This window comes from Vulpes vulpes, chromosome 8, assembly GCF_048418805.1.
Source record: "Vulpes vulpes isolate BD-2025 chromosome 8, VulVul3, whole genome shotgun sequence".
Lineage (NCBI taxonomy): Eukaryota > Metazoa > Chordata > Mammalia > Carnivora > Canidae > Vulpes > Vulpes vulpes.
The window spans coordinates 47354184-47365691 of NC_132787.1; the positions used below are offsets into that span (position 1 = coordinate 47354184).

The window sequence follows — 11508 nt, forward strand, 5'->3', positions numbered from 1 at the left end:
AGCCCGGGAAGATTGGTGCAGCTCCTGCTTCTCCAGGACGGAGCTTTTCTGTCCTGGGGGCGCTCGCCCCAGCCGTAGCCCGGCTCCTTGCGGGGTCCCTCCTCCTTGGATGCCTTTTTTTTCTTTAATTCTTTTTCCCCCGTCTTCCTACCTTGATAGAACCGCGAACTCTTCTCACTGTAGCATTCCAGCTGCTCTCTCTTAAATCTCAGGCCGAATTCGTAGATTTTCAGGATGATTTGAAGGTTATCTAGGTAATTTGGTGGGGTAGGTGATTTGGGGACCCTACTCTCCCGCCATCTTGCCCCTCCAGATTCTTGGCCTGCTTTTAAAAAGAATCTAGATCCCAAAATAAGAAGGAAACTTAAAGTACAAGGAAAGTAATCAAAATAAGAGACATACAAAATATGTACATAACAATTAAAATTAGGAGTTTATAAAGAAGAAAATTAATAAAAAATAATAAAGAACAAAGTGCAAAGGAAGCTAGATCCTACTTTCCCGTAGAGCTGAAGCTTTGCAGGCTTCTGTGATCAGTACTCTTGGTGGGAGCCAGTGGTCTGTGCCAGTCTTCTGGGGGAGGACCCGTTCCCCTGATTGTCAGGTGCCCACTTGCCTTAGTGGAGATACCCCTGCAGGGCTCGGAGGCAGGGCTCAGTGTAAGCGTCTCTCGTCTCCACCAGGCGGCGACAAGCTGCTCGCTGAGAGCTCTCAGTGCTGATGGGTGGGATGAGTTTGGGGGCCCTGGTTTCCTTTCCTGGAGATGAACATCCCGCTCCCCAGATGCAGTGAGCCTTCACAGAAGAGCCATCAAGCCCTCTTGTCTCTGCAGTTTGTGTCAGAACCCTGCATTCACCCTCCCTGTGTCCGAGGTTTTTTTCTTTTTTCTTTTAATTTAATCTCAGACGCAGGACTGAGTTTCAAAACCCCAAAATATAGGGCCTCCCCTGTTGGAGACCTGTGCTCTTGCTGCCCGGGAGTGTCTCCTCCACTTCCGCATTAGGTGAAGCACAAGGGGACAGGGGCAGCCGGGAGGAACGTGTGCTGAAGGGACCCGTCTGGCCGGGCGGATGGCCGTTCATGGGCATCTGGTCACGGTGGGCGGGAGCGCGTGTGTGTCAGGTGCGTGCGGGTGGTGCCTGTGTGTCGGTCCTGGGAGCCCCAGGGCTGTAGCTGAAGGGCACCTCATCTGCAGAGACGGAGGGAAGGCGTCTCCTGGGATCCCTAAGGATGACCCCGTGCATGGCAGCGGGCAGCTCTCCGACGTCCGTCTCCTGCCGGGCTCGTCTGCTTGGGGCTGCAGTGCAAGGAGCTGGGAGGGCGGGGGGCCCCCACCGAGGGCACCGCAGACTTTCCTGCGGGTGGTGTCCTAAATGCAGAGCCTTTCAGGAGTGGGTGCGCCCCCGAGGGAGCTCCAGGGGCCAAAACCTGATTGGAGCTGATGGCGGCAAAGGGCCACGGGCGTCGCTAAGTGCCCTTGCAGGGACTTTGTTCTGACTACGTTGTGGGTGGTCGGTTGCCAGGCAGTGCCCGCGGAGGTCTAGCACCAGGACGGGGAGCAGCCCTCCAGCAGCCCCTGGAGGATGTCTACCAGCCCCGTGGACCCTGGCCCCTAGTTCTCAGGCTGGGCCGGAACCATAGGATCATTTGGAGGATTCCCATTTGGGTGGACAGTGGGGGTGAGGTGGTCCTTACCAGTTCAAGGCCCTTGGTCCCTGCCTCCAAGGCCACGACCCTCAGCCATCCTGCCAGCTCCCACCTGGACACCTTCTCCTCCAGGCTCGTTCCCAGCGTGGTGGCTATGGTTTGCATGGATGCCAGGGCCCCTGGAAAGCTCAGGGATAGGGATGGCCCAGGCCACCCGTGGGCGGGACAGCCTCCAGGGCTGACGTGTGGCCTTGAGACCCAGTGTGAGTGTAACCCCGGTCGTACCTCCGCGACATGGGTGTAGACGTGCCATGGCCGAGGGTCCAGGGACCTCTCCTCAACACACTGAGAGAGCAGTCCTCCCACCTCAGCAAGGGGGCCATGCTTCCCCGGGGTTTCCCTAGACCTAGTGAAAGCCCCATCTGTCCTGAGGCCACCCTCGCCAGACACCATGGATTCCGACGTCGCAACCCATTCCCTTCTGGGAAGCGGCCGGACCCACCCACTGTGTCTATGGAAACTATGAGTGGAGGGCGTCTAGCATCGGCTCTACCTATGGACAGGTCCACACAATCCCTTCCATGGAGCCAGATGCACATAGAAAGGGACATCTCGAGTGCCTGTGCAGCCCCGTCGCTTGGGTGTCCACCTGGGCTCAGGTCATGATCCCAGGGTCCAGGATGGAGCCTCAAGTGGGGCTCCCTGCTCAGTGGGGTCCTGCTTCTCTCCTGCCAGTGCACGAGCTCTCTCGCTCGCTCTCTCTCACCATGCACCCCCATAAATCTCTAAAGCATTTCACAGAAAAGGAAATGCAGATACAGATAATGGTGGACACGTATGTGTGCACAGAGGTGACTAGGGGAGGCAGAGAGGTTGGGGTATAAGGGCCACCTCTCAGAACTCCGCTTCCTCGCAAACGCTGAAACTTACGTGTTGGATCCGGAGGCCTCAGACGAGGATGTCAGCTCTCATCTCCAAGGCGTGAGGGCCATGTCAGGGGCATAGTAAACCCGAAGGGCCCGACCCCACCCCCACTCCCCTATTCTTCCAAATTTTCCACCGACATTCCTTTCCTGAGGTTCAATGACCAGACAATAAGTTGCAAAGGAAGCTCCCGTGACAGTGTGACCTCTGTGTGTGTCTACCTGTGAGAGAAAATGAGGTACAGGGGTCAGGAGACAGAGATAGACAGAGAGACAGAGAGAGACAGAGAGACAGAGAGACAGAGTGAGAGACAGAGGAGAGAAAGAGAGAGAGATTTAGAGAAATAGAGGGAGACAAGGCTAGAGGGAGGAGGCGACCATGAGGGAGGAGTGGGGAGATTCACTGCCCGCCCAAGAGGATCGGGGTTAGGGGTGAATCAGGCCTCAGCTGACACCACCATGGCAAGATTGCGTGCGTGGAGTGTGTGTCCCTGGGCGTCCCCGTCGACCCCTTGGAGGAGTGCTCACACAAGCAGCGCCTCCATCCAGTGTGGTGGCTGTGTGTGGGGAGGGTGAGTGAGGCCTGTGCGTGTGTCTGTGCCAAGTTGGGAGCTGCAGGTGGGCGTCTTGGTGTCTCCACAGCCCGTTTCGGGCACAAGCACGGGAAGCATTGCGAATGTTGCAAGACAGGCAGGAATGAAGGGAGACCGAAGGCCCAGGGGACAAATGACACCACGAAATGGCTCGGGGGAGGCAGAGAGATGTTTATTGTAGCCATGGGTCATCCCATGGAGCTTGAACAGCCGGGATGAGGTTTCCTCAAGTGACTCTTGGCAGGGAAGAGGGGTGACCCGGCTGAGGGAAGACCTGTGACAGGCTGACCGCTAACGTCTGCTGCTTCCTGAATAGCCAGGGATCCTTGAGGGTCCAGGGGCCTGCTGATGGGTCCCACAGAAGGAAAACACATGCACATGCACAAAGGCACACACACGGCTGAGGTTCTGGAACGCACCCCCGTGGGACCGTCTCACACTGACCGCCCCGAGTGCCTGTGGCCACCCCTCTGGCTGCCACTTGCTGACCGTTGGCAGTGCTCTGGCAAGATGCCAGGCCAAGGCCCCAGGACATTCCCGCCGTAGCCTGGGACAGGAGGCTGACGGGGGAGACCCCAGGCTTTGCCCCTTAGGCCATTCCCACCCTGACAGCCTAGATGCATCCGTGTCCCTGGGCAACACAGTCCAGACCTGGAGCATGATGGCTGCTCCTCCTGGCCTCAGGCTCCATCGGGCCCCTGGCTGAACTGTGGGTTCCCCCTCCTCTGAGTCACGCTAGGGCCCCATGTTCCCCTGGATGCCTGAATGAATGGGTTGGGCGTGGGGAGGACAGGGCCTCCCTGATCCTAGGCCTGAGGCCACAAGGAGTCCTGTAGCATTTCCAGCAGAGCGTGATAATCGTCCTCGCTGAGGGGTGCTTCCAGGGGTCCTGGAGGTTCTTCCTCCCGCAGAGGCCCCACCCACAAGGGGTGTACATCTTCTTCCATCTCATCGGCTGAGAGAAGCTCTTGCAGGAAACTGGAGGTGTCCGTACACAGCTGGTGTTGTGGGGGCAGCGGGACACATGGCCCTGCAGGAGGGGGAGGCTGTTGCCACCAAGCGGGGCTCTCCCCGGGGGCGGGCTGCTGCCCTGTCCCATCCTGGGACCCTGCTGTGCCCATGACTGCCTGGGAACTTTGGCCCCTCCTCGGCATGGCCTGATCGGTGCCCGAGGGACCTGCATGACCCCAGTGTTGAGGGGGATCAGCAGGTGGAGGCCGCGGGCCAACTTGTAAGAGCAGGGGCGCCTTGCTGGGGTGCTCTTTCGGCTGCTGGCATCTCCCAGGGGAGGGGAGGCCAAGGTCAGCGTGACCTGGTGAGAGGCCCCCTCCTCGAGTCAGTCCTGGGCAGGATCGGCTCCCCAGGTCTCTGGGAGCAGCAGCGTTTCCTCCTTGCCCACCTAAGGTGGGTGGGACCAGGCTGGCCCCCGGAATCAGGCGCCCAAAGCCCCCACAGGAAACTGGAGGGACAACATCCACAGAGGAGACAGGAGGTGTCCCTGCAGCCTGCGTCTGCATGCTTGCCAAAGGATCAAAGGGAGCCAGATTTGGAGAGCTCCTGGGGACCCTCCACAGGTGGCTTTGGTCCAATGGGACCGTCCCGCGAGGACTGGGTTTGTGGTTTGCCGCCAAAGCATTCTCGGGCCCACTTGGGCTCTGCCCTGGGTGCCGAGCTCTTCTGTTCTGAAACCAAACCTGGGACAGACAATAGGGGTTGTGGCCATCAGAAGGAGGACGGGATGCCAAGTCGGCTTACCCGTGACCTGCCCTGTCCCACCTCACCCACCGCACACACCCACCCCACCCTGTGCTCTCTCCAGGAAAGACGCAGTGAATGGTTGGGGCTGAACCTCAGGCCACGGCTGTCCCTACCTTTCCATGGGCCCTCGAAAACCATGTGCATGCCCTGGGCAACCTTGGCTACCTAGCCGGGAGCATACTGGGCCTGTGTCACTTTGCCTGGCAAGTGCTTCTGCCGCTCTTCGCTCCCTGCCCTGCCCTCGCCTTCTTTGCCAATTGCGGCCTGGGGATCAGCCGTGCCCTGAGTCCTGGGACCGAGACTCATCCGACGGCCTGCCCCACTTTACCCAGGATAGTCCACGTCCTGAGGTCTGCTCCCGGCTGCCCTCAACACCTCTGCCCCCATCTACTCTTGGGTGTGAACGTGTGGAAAACCACATCCTCTGCCTCAGAGCCTTGGACTCATGGCTACGTGGTCGGACTGCAGGCACATCTGTGATGGGCCGAGCGAAAGGCGTGGGCAGCCAGTCTTCCACATCCAGAACAGCTACGTTTGCATCGGCCCTCCCTCCCGTCCTGGCTGGAGGAAAAGAGGAGCTCAGGTGAGCTCCTGGAGTTTCCCTTCTGATCCTGGAAAAGACGCGTCAGAGGAAAGCCAAGGCGTGCCCCCTGAAGCAGCCTCCTCACGCTCTTGCACCAACCAAGAGTCTTTCAGAGAATCTGCCTATATCTCCCTGAAGCTGCCTCACACCTCCCATCCCGTAAAGCGCTGTGTGCAGAACTAAGGCAGAAGAGCCGCACACAGCTGGGCTCCCTGAATCCTCTCCCTCACCTGGATTAGGGCCTGTAATCCCGGCTGATTAGGTTATCCACACAAGGTGTGGCTCCTGGGCAGGATCCGTTTTAGCCCCATGGTCCTGAGGCCCAGGGCAGCATCACACCGGTCTCCACACAAAGGACGGCAAGCCCACGCACACTAATGGCATCTTGGGGGCATACTCCATGGATAATTGGGCTGAGTTTGAAGCCGCTGAGACTATGGCTTCTCTCGAGAGGGGCCAACTTGGACATATTCCCACTTTGGTCCGGTCACCATTTCTACAAGCATGTGTGCTAACCAACATTGAGTTTGGAAATTCTTCCTTTGGACGGGTTCTTCCAGGCTTGGTCAACACTCTGCCCTTGGTGTCTCTGCCACACACCCCGCGGGTAGCCCCTCCCCAGGAGCCCACGTCTCTCCAGCACCATGGAAGGGATACCTTCCCTTCCACAGGGAACAACGCCCGTGACACTCTGTAAAAACTCACCTGAATTCTGGCTTCTGGAATGCCTGTTTTTCTGGCCAGGCTTTCCCTCATACCAATGCCAGGAAACCGCTCCTCCTCAAAGGCTTGAAGGAGGATACTGGTTTGGGATGCAGAAATGGATGTCCGTTTTCTCCTGCCTTCCTTCGGGACACGTCCTAAAGAGAGAACAAGGTTGGAGAGGAGGGCTCGGACGCCAATAGCACAGCCAGTGTGGAGACAGAAGTGGGTGTCAGGGTGTGTGTGATGGTGTGTGACGGTGTCTGAATTCATATGACTGCGTGTGTGTGTGTGTGTGTGTGTGTGTGTGTGTGAGATAGAGAGAGAGAGAGAGAGAGAGAGAGAGAGAGAGAGAGAGCTTTTCTCCATGTTCTCTGTCTTCATAGGCTCTCCTTCCCTGAGGCCAAGGAGACAGAGCCTGGAGTGAGTCCCAGAGCCAGCCTTTGAATAACAATGGTGAGCTGATGGAAGAAGAGGCCTGTGTCCTGGCTAGCAGGTTCAGGACAGGAAGATGCAGATACTTCCTGACCCAGAAACAGCCCGCCTGCTGCCTGCCCAGGAATGGCAGGCGGGGTGTCGCCATCTGGGGTCACAAGGGTGGCTAGAGCCTGAGAGCAGAGCTTGGGGTCCTTCCTGAGGCTTCTGCCACAGCCAGGTCAGCACACAGGTCACACTCCCTGTGTCAAGGAGTGGCTCAGGAGGGGACCCTTCTTGGGTGCCGGGGAGTCACCTGGAGGCTGTCCCTTTCCATTCGGTGGCCCTTCTCCTTGGGGAATTCTGGAGTCCAGTCGGCGGCTCTGCCTTAGCTGTCTCGTTCTCTGGTTTTGGACCCAGACCTAAGGGGCAAAAGAAGAAGCAACGTTCAGGTAACGCGGGAGGGCAGGAAACCCCACACATGTGGCAGGGACACGAGGCCCCAAGACCAACCAACAACCCAGGGAAAGCCAGAGCTGGCTTGGTGCCTCCAGTGGCACGTGCTATTTGCATGGCCCTCTGGTGTACGAGGAAGTAGGCGTTGGTCTAACCTGAGGAACGGGAACTGTAGGGAAACCTACAACAGATGGCATGGGGACAAGAGTCATTTCTTCTTTGGTCATCCGCATGGGCAGAGGATGGAGCTCCTGCTGAAGTCCCCTGTAGGGAGCTGAGGACACTTTGACTGACCAAGAAGACACTGGAAACGGGTGTCATTCTCCTCACCAATGGACCCGTGCGCAGGCTAGGCTTCCTCTCCACTGGAGGGAAAAGACAGGTGTGCCGTCATGGATAGGCATACGTGCGTCTCTATGTGTCTCTTCCCCACCCCTGTAGGAGGACTCACAGTGTTTCATGTGGGAAAGTGATTGGTCAGGACACAGGATCTCTGGGGACACTCAGCCCATGGGCATGGACCTGTCGTCAGGCCTCAGGCCTTGGGCCCCAGTGTTCCCTCGTCCCTTGAGTGAAGGTCTTGGAAGGACCTCCAAGGGCAAGGTCTCCTAGGGCCCGCACAGCCCAGGCCATAGGTTCTGAGCTCCCCAGCTGACCACGCAGAAGGACGGGCAATCACCTAGCCCCATGTGTGTGCATTCTTCCTCCCCCAGAGTCCATGAGAAAAGCACTGGGGCTGCCTACCTGGATTCTAGACTCGGAGATGGCCAGCTCTCGGGCCAGGTGTTCTCTGGCAGTGATGCCGGGGTAAGGGTTCTCCTGGAAGAATGCCTGCAGGGCCCCCTTCTGGCTTGCCGTCAACACGAGCCTCCTTCGTCGGGGTGCTCGTGGGAGTGGGCCTGTGTGGGGAAGAGAGCAGCGACGGGAGGAAGGCTTTCAGAGGAGCATCGACCGGCGATGTGCTCTCAGAGCCTCTGTGTCTGGGATGTCGAAAACGTCCCCATCCAGGGGCACCCATCCCTTTGCCACTCATGGACCCACCTAAGCCTGAGGGGGTTGTTCCACTGGACAACGGCAGGCCGTTCCGCATCTGCCCTTGGGAATGGGTGATTGTCAAGGATCTAGGGAAAGGGCAGCCTTGAGCTAGGTATGTGATTCCAGGCCAAGGTATGGAGAAGACCCTGGGTGGGGGTTCCGGTGGGCGTCGGGTTTGAAGAGGTGGTGGGGCGGGGTGGAAAGCCCGTCGGGAAAACCAAAGAGGACCATATGTCCACCAGGAAACCTCAAGGGAACATGCGAAAACCCATGCCCACCGTGGGTCCCTCGAGGTGAAAGTTCTACAGTGGTCAACTCGTCTAAGAAGTGATCCACCTTGACCCAATTTCTGCGCCCCGAGATCCAGCTGGCAGCCTTACAGAAGCGGGACTCCTGCTGGGAATCTCGGCCCAGTCCAGGGTTCCCTCCGCCGGCAGCCCTATGCAAGCCTCTCTCCAGCCCCTTTGCCCAGACCCCAGGGGAGCCCCGCCCTCCCACGGGCGTCCCAGCGATCCGGGTGGTGACTTCTCTTGTGCTTAAGCCTGGAAAGTCGTCAGAGCCCCTGGGGCATCCCCGCGATGGCCACTCACCGCCGGGGGTGCCGCTGGAAGCCATATGCTGCAGGAGGAGCTCGCTCTCAGGCGCCCGCAGGTCGACTGGGCAGGATGCGGCAGCGCGGGACTTCCCACGGCCTGGGTGGCCCCGCCCCAGGATGGCCCACCCCTCGGCCTTCCCACAGCTTCCTGGGTGGCCCTGCCCTCCGTGGGGCGGACCTCGGGGGGACCAGGGAGGTCTTCCGGGACGGGGGCCTCGGGACCACCCGAAGCAAGAGTTGGAGCTTGGCTTGCGTCGGATGGGTCCGCCCCCTGCCCTTGGGCTGACGGGCGCCTTCCCGGCACCCTCAGGCCGCTCGGGATCTCAGCTCTGACACAGAGACGCGCCCTGGAGGCCCTGTGCACCGTGTCTCTGCCCGGACCCCTTCGTGGCCCTCGTACAATCGCTCAGGATTCCGGCCCGAGGTTGTGGAACTCTGGCCGCCTTGGCCGCCCGGCACCAGCCTCCTGCTTCGCCTCCCTGGAAAGCCGTTTTAATTTTTTTCCTTTATTTTTTACTTGTTCCAGTTAAACTTGTGTGGTTTATTTCTTTTCACTTTGGTCATTTTTCATTGGGAGTGTTCCACTTTTCCTTTTTAGGTGTATTTGTAGCAATGACTTTGTAATTTCGAGATACATATGTATATATTTCTCCAAATTATATACATACATTCATATATATATATATGGATGTATTTTTTTAACAAACATGTACTTTGAGGTCCCCGTGGGTTTTGAACCCTGGGCCCGCCAATCTGGACTGGTCAGCCTCTCAGTTTGGTCTGGAGGCAGCCTCGGAATCTGGGGAAGCAGTTTCCAATGACACCCAGGCGCCTCCCAGGCGGCTCCCCGGCGGCTCCCCGGCAGCTCCTGTGAAGCCGCACTGGCCAGCCAGGCAGGAGACGGAAATCAGACCCCTTAGATAGGAGGCCTATGAGCGGGACCTTGGGCGCCAGCCATCGTCCTCCGTGTGCGGATGGGTGGCACCTCGATGGTTAGCCTGTGGGCACGAATGAGCAACAACCTTGAAGGAAAGAACGCAGAGCACCCGTGGACGTGGACCATTCGGGGCAAGTGCGTGTGTTACCACGTCCTTGGGCCACGGAGGCAATGCCCTCCGCAGCCTCGTACGGATTCAGGCCTACCCCGGGGAGAAGAATGCGGGCTCCGTCAGAGCTCCTCCTGTTGTGCTCAGACCGGCTCCAGCGGCTTCCCCTCGCTCTTGACCGCCCTCTGCTGGGCATGTCCGCAGGGACATGAGTGTCCAAGGAGAGCGTGGCTTAGTGACCTGGGAGACCCGGGAAGACGGGTCCAATCACCTGCAAAGCTCATGAAGAAAATCATATCCCCCTTCGAATGTGTACTTTTGTATCCTTCGCGTAAATACGTAGTTGTGCATTTCTGGTCTTGGGGTAGTTCTATTTTTAACCTGAGGAACCTCCATACTATTTTTGTATCGTGGCTGCATCTGTTTGCTTTCCCACCAGTAGTGTAGGAGGGTTCTCCTTTCTCCCCATCCTCACCAATAGCTGTTGTCTCCTGTGCTGTTTCTTTTAGCCATTATGGCAAGTGTCAGGTGATATCTCATTGTGGTTTTGATTTTGCGTTTCCCTGATGATGGGTGACATTGAGTGTCTTTCCATGTGTCTGGTGGCCATCTGAATGTCATGTTAGAGAAAATGTCCATTCGTGTCTTCTGCCCATGTTCAGTTGGATAATTCAGGTTTTGAATGTGGAGCTTTACATTTTGGATACTAAATCTTTATTGGATCTGTCTTTTAGAAATATCTTTTCTCATTCTGTAAGTTGCCTCTTAGCTTTGGTTGTTTCCTTCACTGTGCAGAGCTTTTTGTCTTGATGAAGTCCCAACAGTTTATTTTTGCTTCTGTTTCCCTTGTCTCAGGGGCATATCTAGAAAGAAGATCCTATGGCCAAGTCAAAGATGTCACTGCCTATCTTTTCTTCCTTTTATGGTTTCAGGTCTCACATTTAGGTCTTCAATCCCTTTTGAATTTATTTTTTTTATCCATGGTGTGGGAAAGTGTTCCAATCCCATTCTCCTGCATGTGGCTGTCTAGTATTCCCAACATCATTTGCTGAAGAGACTGTCATTTAACCATTGGATATTCTTTCCTGCTTTGTCAAGTATTAATTCAGCCCAGAGTTACAGGTTTGTATCTTGTTTCGGGTTTTCCATTCTCTTCTATTGATCTAGGTGTCTTCTTCTTGTGCCCGCACTATACTCTTTGGATCACTAGAAAACTGTAATATAACTTGAAGTCTGAATTTGTGGTGCCCCCAGCCTTGATTTTCTCTTTCTACGTATCTTTGGCTATTTTCAGTCTTTTGTGGTTCCATAAAAAATTTAGGGCTATTTGTTCCGGCTCTGTGAAAAATGCTGTTGCTATGTTGATAGCAATTGCATTGAATGTGCAGATTGCTTTGAGTAGTATAACCTTATTTGCAATATTTGTTCTTCCAGTCCTTGAACATGTAATGTTTTTGCATTTTGTGTCTGTCATCTTCAATTTCTTTCATCAATATTTTATAGTTTTCACAGCACAGGGCATTCACCTCTTTGGTTAGGCTGAATCTTATGTATCTTATTGCTTTTGGTGTTATTGTGAAGGAGATTGAATCCTCAATTTCTCTTTCCAATGACACCCAGGCGCCTCCCAGGCGGCTCCCGGCAGCTCCTGTGAAGCCGCATAGAAATTATTGTTGCATAGAAATGCAACACATTTCTCCACATTAATTTCATATCCTGCAAGTATTCCAAATTCGTGTTCATTTCTTGCAGTTTT

At 56.2% G+C, this 11508-nt stretch overlaps 1 long non-coding RNA gene across 1 annotated transcript; it reads right to left on the reverse strand.

Annotated features, from left to right (window-relative positions):
* Positions 1 to 4676: 4676 nt before the first annotated feature.
* Positions 4677 to 11007, reverse strand: LOC112907953 (uncharacterized). Its single transcript, XR_012002818.1, has 4 exons — positions 7821 to 11007; positions 6937 to 7042; positions 6210 to 6364; positions 4677 to 4857 (listed from the first exon to the last, which is right to left on the reverse strand). It is a non-coding gene; the product is annotated as an uncharacterized lncRNA (long non-coding RNA).
* Between the last annotated feature and the right edge of the window lie 501 nt (positions 11008 to 11508).